The sequence below is a fragment of the Sparus aurata genome, chromosome 3 (genome assembly GCF_900880675.1).
Source record: "Sparus aurata chromosome 3, fSpaAur1.1, whole genome shotgun sequence".
NCBI classification, from domain to species: Eukaryota; Metazoa; Chordata; class Actinopteri; order Spariformes; family Sparidae; genus Sparus; species Sparus aurata.
In genome coordinates this window covers 24,028,807-24,034,806 of record NC_044189.1, presented here as the reverse complement: position 1 = coordinate 24,034,806, position 6,000 = coordinate 24,028,807, and the positions used below count along the sequence as shown (strand labels likewise).

At 43.4% G+C, this 6,000-nt stretch overlaps 1 protein-coding gene and 1 long non-coding RNA gene across 3 annotated transcripts in view; one reads left to right on the top strand and one right to left on the bottom strand.

Moving 5' to 3' along the window:
- Nucleotides 1-290: 290 nt before the first annotated feature.
- LOC115578547 (uncharacterized) lies at nt 291-4,818 on the bottom strand. The gene is made up of 3 exons (XR_003983479.1): nt 4,710-4,818; nt 554-682; nt 291-386 (listed from the first exon to the last, which is right to left on the bottom strand). It is a non-coding gene; the product is annotated as an uncharacterized LOC115578547 (long non-coding RNA).
- Nucleotides 4,819-5,084: 266 nt separating this feature from the next.
- fam49al (family with sequence similarity 49 member A, like) overlaps nt 5,085-6,000 on the top strand; it is a 34,119-nt gene continuing 33,203 nt past the window's right edge. The window contains exon 1 of one of the 2 annotated variants that reach the window (XM_030411554.1): nt 5,085-5,457. The gene's annotated coding sequence lies outside the window, so the exon portion shown is untranslated. The remainder of the gene's footprint in view (nt 5,458-6,000) is intronic. The other variant, XM_030411556.1, reaches the window with a different exon arrangement.

Sequence of the window (6,000 nt, the reverse complement as noted above, 5' to 3'; positions counted from 1 at the left end):
TCCTCGACTTTTAATCGATCAAACTGAATGTGCCTTCAGTTTCTCATCTGGTGCGATGTTAAAGGAGAATTTAGGGTATGATGACGTCAGATGAAGAGCATGAAACAAAGACCTCGGTGCAATTAAAGTCAATGAACGGCCTAGCGATCATTAATTCATATTTATGTGCTGAGGGACTGTATACAGTAGGTTTGACTGGAGGCAAACTTTTCCTAGAAGCTTATGCAAATGAACGTACTCACCATCCTCCCTCAGTATCCTTGGATACCAGTTATTTTTTCATTTTGGTCTCCTTCAATGCAGAGCTGTCGTCTTTCAGAGCAACGCAGACAGATCAGGGGACGATCATGTGTCTCAGCCGGGCTCTGCGGTATCTGCAGTTCAATCTGGCACACACACACACACACACACACACGCTGAAAAACACTAGTGTGAATTTCATGGTGTGGTGAGAACAATTTATCCGTTGGCCGGAGATCAGATGGTCAGGAGGGTTCAATACAAGGCCTCACATCAAAGTAATGTTTATTCACAGACAACAGCTAAAACTCACCGTCCTCGCTCCTGTTCCAAAGAGAACATCTGGTCCCGTGCACGCTTGAGTCATTACGGGTGGCGACGCTTGCTCCAACTGTGGAACTGGGGTATCTCATTGTTTGAAAGCCCTCCAGATTCTGATGCACTGAGTAAATAAATGATGTCAGTCTATGCTGGAGTCATGTTCAAAAGGGAGAAATTAGGATGGCAACGCTGATTGTATTGGTGAGATAATGAGTCGATGGAGTCACACAGCCATGAGTGAGCCTCCCTGCACACAGTTTAGACCGTCACGTTTGCACTGCTGCGGACATAAAAAACAACAGATGCCACCATTTGTGGGCTGCAGAAGCCTCGAATTTCAATATCTCCTCGGGACCTGCAGCAGCACCTGTTCACTCACCAGATGGGAGGAAACCCACATAGTATTTTTTGCCTTCTTGTCCAACATTTTAGTTCTATTTTTGACAGTTTTAAATCCACTGTGTCACTGCCTTTGACTCATTAGCGTGGAGGGAACGTACCAAAGTGTTGCTTGAAAGAGACGATATTTGAGGTTTTCTGTCTGAAAATCAAACACATCACTTTACCCGCGTGAGGTGGGAAGCTCATTAAAAGACATACACATAACAACATAACAGAGTGAATCTTTATATTGAGTTTTGACTGCAACGTATTTCCATTATCGGCTAATCTACCAATTATTTTCACCATTAAAGGTCTACTTTGTAAGAATTTTAGCTGAAAGAAATCCAATTTGAACTAATATTATCCACAGTGTGAAGAAAAAACAGTGCTGATGTTACGCGGCAGACGTCCATGTATTGTATTGCAGAGATATCTACTGAAGCTAGCATGCTAAGCTGCTAGCTCCAGCCTCTCCAGTCCAGAACGCTACCTGCACTGTTAACTGGGCTAACTAGCTAACAGCAGCTACAGTTAGCATGTAATGCTGATCAGTTATGATATGCTGTCCCTTTGTTTGGAGTGCGAATTCAAAAGGTGACCCATTCTTACCTACTGCACCTTTAATCGATTAATCAAATCAATTAAATGCAACAAAAATGATGGAAGAACATTGATGTAACGTTTGATAAATTGCTTCTTTTGTCAAACCAACAAGCCTAAACACAGAGACTCTTCATTTACTGTCATAAATGACACAGAAAAGCAGCAAATCTTCACATTGCAGAAGTTGGAACGAGAAAATGTTTGACTTTTTTGCCTGAAAAATGAATGAAATGGTTAAATGTGGAGTTAAAATAGCCGGCAATGAATCTTTCATTTGGTCAGCTGATCGATTAATAACCTGATCACTGCATCTGCATAATGAGTCTCACACCAGTTTTTATAATAACCTCCCGTTCAGTGAGCTTCAGTTTCTTATGAAAACTCTCTGACGCCGGTTCTTCTCCATCCTCCCCTGCTGAGACAAACTGTTTTGTTGAATGAAAGCTAAAGCACTCAAAAAAGTGCTCATTTTTTCTGTTCTGCCTTTTCTATTCATTATCTTTTACTTCCTCTTCATCTGTGTGGCGCTCAGTCTCCAGCTAACAGGAGGGTGTCGACCACTGCAGCACCACTTCTATATTTCTATGCGTCTCTTCCTCTGTGATCGACTACAGCTGGCACAGGTGCATTCTGGTACATGGAGTCTACGCAGGCTTTCTTTGAACGTGTGCCTGGAGACTCTAATGCTCAAATATGTGTGTATGCAGTAGATGAAGCCCTGTATATTGCGCCTATATGTTTTTTCTTTTGTCTCTTTGTAACATTGTTTCAGCCATATTTAATTCATTCTGCTTACTTTTCCAATGTACAAATCCTACAGTGTCTGCAGTGTTAATAATGTATCATCACAGGGAAGTTGAAGTGAAAACAAAACTACGTTTAATGTTTCCATGCCGTTAAAGCGCCTATATGAAGCCTGTTTGGCAATGCTGAGCAATGTTTGAAGATGTGAAAGTGGCATTCAGAAGATCCACTTCTCAGACACAGCCACAAAAACAGGAAGAGCTATATTTATTGACATTAAGCTCTTCCTCTGCTTCTTATTTAAGTTTGACAGACAGTATTCAAAACATTTTTAGAAAGGCTAAATAAAAAAAAAAGTGAAGTGGCGAAACGTTTTTATTCCCCATGTTTAACCGGCATCAAATGTGTTAAAACAATGCACTTTTCAAAATGATCTTTGTTAACTTGTTTTCACAAGTGAAGACGAAACATTATGTGTATAAAAGTACAGGAAAAAAAATGCACCTTTTTAATCTTAGAAGCAGGTTGTCTGTGTCATTCTCATAAATTCCTTCTACTACAACAGATTGGGTTACAACTTTTAATGAAATAAGAGCATTTGTGAGCTTAGGAAAAGACATAACTAGGCATCGTGCAATATGGAAGTTAGCCATCATGATTTTGTTGTCCAACATAATAACGATTCATAGTATTATCCAGATAATCATCGAAATATTTTTAAAACTTTATCAGTTTAACCTTTTGTAAATGAAATGGATATTTCTTTTCATCGCACATTGGGCTCACATTTCTTTTGTAAAATCAAAGTTATCAAAAATCATAGAGTCGTCCTGCACAAATCAAGGATGAATAATTGGTGGTAACCTCATCTCCCTGTCGTTTTTAGTTTGGAATCCATAGTATTCACACATTTAAATTAACTTGTTTTAGTTGGGGCACAATCCGAGCCTTCAGCCATAGTGACAGGCTGATAACTGATAACTGATATAGCACTACGTTAGTGAGATAGACAGCTGTTCCAGGTCATTAATGTAAGGATATTCACAATTATCCTGACAATAATTAACTTATTGTGAGTGTTTTTAATTTATTTTTTTCATCACAATCCAGGGTAAAATCTTTCATCATCCCATTCTGAGATAACATGTGGGCAAACAGGCAATGCTAACACAATGATCAAAGGGAGATGACAAAAAGAAATACAACATTAAAGGTTCTATATGCAAGAAATGTGTTTTTAAAAAAGACCAACAGAACGTGAAGGAATAACAGTTTCATAGTTATGATGTCTATTTAGAAATATACACTGAAGTTAGCATGCTAACCAGCTAGCCTTATCCTGTCCTGTCCCAAAAAGAAGAGGTGTAAACAACATTCCCCCTGTGCTCCAAATCCATGCTGCTAGCTACATGGCTAAGTGAGCTAACTAGCTAACAGCAGCTACAGCTGGCAGCATGTAGTGGTTACTCTGGTGATATGCAGACGGCTTTTTGCTAGGTGGCAAATTCATACATATTTCACCTTTTAATGATATGGGCAGTGGTGGTATCTACTACTACTAGCATGCTGGTTATCTATGAGGCAAATCATTATACACAGATGACAGTACCCTCTAGGTCTTCCTCATGACCAACCAACTGATTTTGTTTCTGAAAGGCGCTCCTTCATGTTGGCCGGAAACAATTCTTTTGATCAGCCAAATCGCCGCACAAGAACTCTGTGTGAGCCTGATTTCATCATTTCTTTTCCCCAAAGTTGTAAGCACTTTTTGCACAGTTTACAGCGGCGAAGCTAATTCTGAACCACTTTGTAGTCTGATTGCATCTTTCTTGCACTCATTTGACCCAACAGCCTGCTCTAATATTAATAATGTCCGTCGAGGGGAAAGTTCATCAACTGGACTCCTCATACACCCAAATACAGTAACCTGATTCTGCCCTGAATTTGGCTGTTGTACAAAATGTGCTTGCGTTTGCAGGGCAGCATTTCCTCTTCAGCTCTGTTACTCTGTCCCAGCGCGCCGGGTGGGCTGCCATGAGCACTGTTCTGGGTACAAGACCACCAGACAATAGACATTCTGTCCCCCCGAACACACACACATAGTGACAATTTAGCCACGGCTCATTTAACCACGGCCTTTCGTCCGGGCTGCGACCCTGAAGTGACGGTCCTAACGGGAGTTTTTTAGAAGGCCAAATTCTTACCGAGTGACAAGGACACACACAAACACTTGTCAGAGTTTCATATGTCAGCCTGTAGCCGCTCTTACGGTAAACACATAAACAGCCTCACACTCAGCGCTGCCTATAACCACAAATAACGTGAGTTTCCTTCCCCTCTGCAGCACAGTAGCAAAATGATGCTCAGCAGTCACCCACACACTTTGTAAAAATACCCTGCCGCACATCCTTACTCACCATGATTCACTTTCACACCGTGTGGACAGAAAAAAGTCACTCAGCTGCTGAAACAATGTCAAACACAATGCGACTCTGCAGCACACACACACACACGCACACACACACACACACACACACACACACACACACACACACACACACACAGAAAACTAGTTGCCCCCTCCTCTTATTGCCAGCAGGCTAGTGGGAGATGTTAGTCAAAGGGGGAGGGGGTGCTGTGAGGACATGGTGAGTGTGTGTGTGTGTGTGGTAGGGGTCTTTGTGAGCGAGCGAGGGAGGTAGGAGGAGAAGGGGAGAGGGAGGGAGAGAGGGAGGGGGGACAGAGCGTTCTATTTCTCATAGACCAACAGCTGCTGTCTTTAGTGCAGAGAGAGAGAGAGAGAGAGAGAGAGAGAGAGAGAGAGAGAGAGAGAGGAAGAGGGAGGGCTGTGTGGCGTGAGGCAGTGCGTGTGCTCAGTGTTTAGGTGAATCCACAGCCCTCTGGCTCACAAGGATAAAGGACTCTCTCCAAGGAAGACAGAGAAAAGCAGCACAAGGACTCTCTTTCCTCTTTTTTGCCGCCTTTCCCCTCATTTTCATTCTCTCGCGAGGTCACACCAGCCGCTGGTGTCTGCATTCTGTCTCTCTCTGTCCCTCTCTTTTGTTCACCCCTCTGCATCCATCTGTGTTGCACCTCGGTCCAGAGAGAAGGAAGGAAGAGCAGAGTCAGAGGCATCATCATCCTCCCCTCCTGCACGCCCAGCCGGTAAGCCGAGAAAAAACGCTTCGTCTTTTCCCCCTCTTCGTTTTTACCTCTCATCCGTTTAGCTCTGATAGCAGGAAGTCCCACCCTGCACCTCACAAGAGTGGCTGCGAGCTGGAGGAGGAGGCTGAGGCTGGAGGATGGATGTGGGTTAGGACTCCGGGCTGAGGCTGGTGGCCCGGCTGGTGCTTGGTTTTCTCGGTGGTGGTGGCTGCTCGTGGACATGGAGGACTAGTGTGGCGTTGGATGTGGCTCGACCAAATCAAACCCCATGGGGCTGGTCAACTGGGGCTTGTTCTCTTTCACTGCAGTGCTTAGAGAGAGCGGCACGGTCACAGCCACAGTCAAAGACACACACACACACACATCTACACACACACTTGAGCAAAGATCTATTCTCTCTGTGTGTCCAAATATGCTCGTGTGTGTTGATGTGTGTACATTTTCACTGAAGGATGATGGTTTGGTCACAGGACATATGTGACCTAGAACCATCACAGTACATAGCATCACGTATCGCACAGATGCACTCCACTCTTCTGTGAG